Consider the following 463-nt stretch of genomic DNA (forward strand, 5'->3'; position numbering starts at 1 on the left):
GAAGATTGAAATAATTCCTTGTATCCTATCAGATCACCATAGACTAAGGCTGCTCCTCAATAACAACACAGTATTCTTTCTTTAGAGAGTTTCAAAGTCCACAGAAATTGTTTATATGTCATTTATTTTACCAACCACCCTTGTGTGAGCTAACTACCTTTCCAAAAGAGTGTGTGAGTTTCTTTCCAAAGCACTGGGATGTCTCATATAAACAACACAGTATTCTTTCTGAGAAATAAGATTATTTTTATGCTGGTAGTCTGCATGTCAGTAATTGCTAAACAAATTATGTCTTTTCCTCATATGTAAGAGAGAATTTTGCAAAATCTTTTTAATGTTTTCTACCTATTTCATGAGAATTCAGACAGACTGCTCAAGATTGGAGTGAGGAGTCCTGAAGTTCTTTAGTTTTATTCAGACTTGACTTCCAGTCCTTCAGTGAGAGGCTGATTTCAAGTGAGGC

Source organism: Mastomys coucha, unplaced genomic scaffold (assembly GCF_008632895.1).
Source record: "Mastomys coucha isolate ucsf_1 unplaced genomic scaffold, UCSF_Mcou_1 pScaffold16, whole genome shotgun sequence".
In the NCBI taxonomy this organism is placed as follows: Eukaryota; Metazoa; Chordata; class Mammalia; order Rodentia; family Muridae; genus Mastomys; species Mastomys coucha.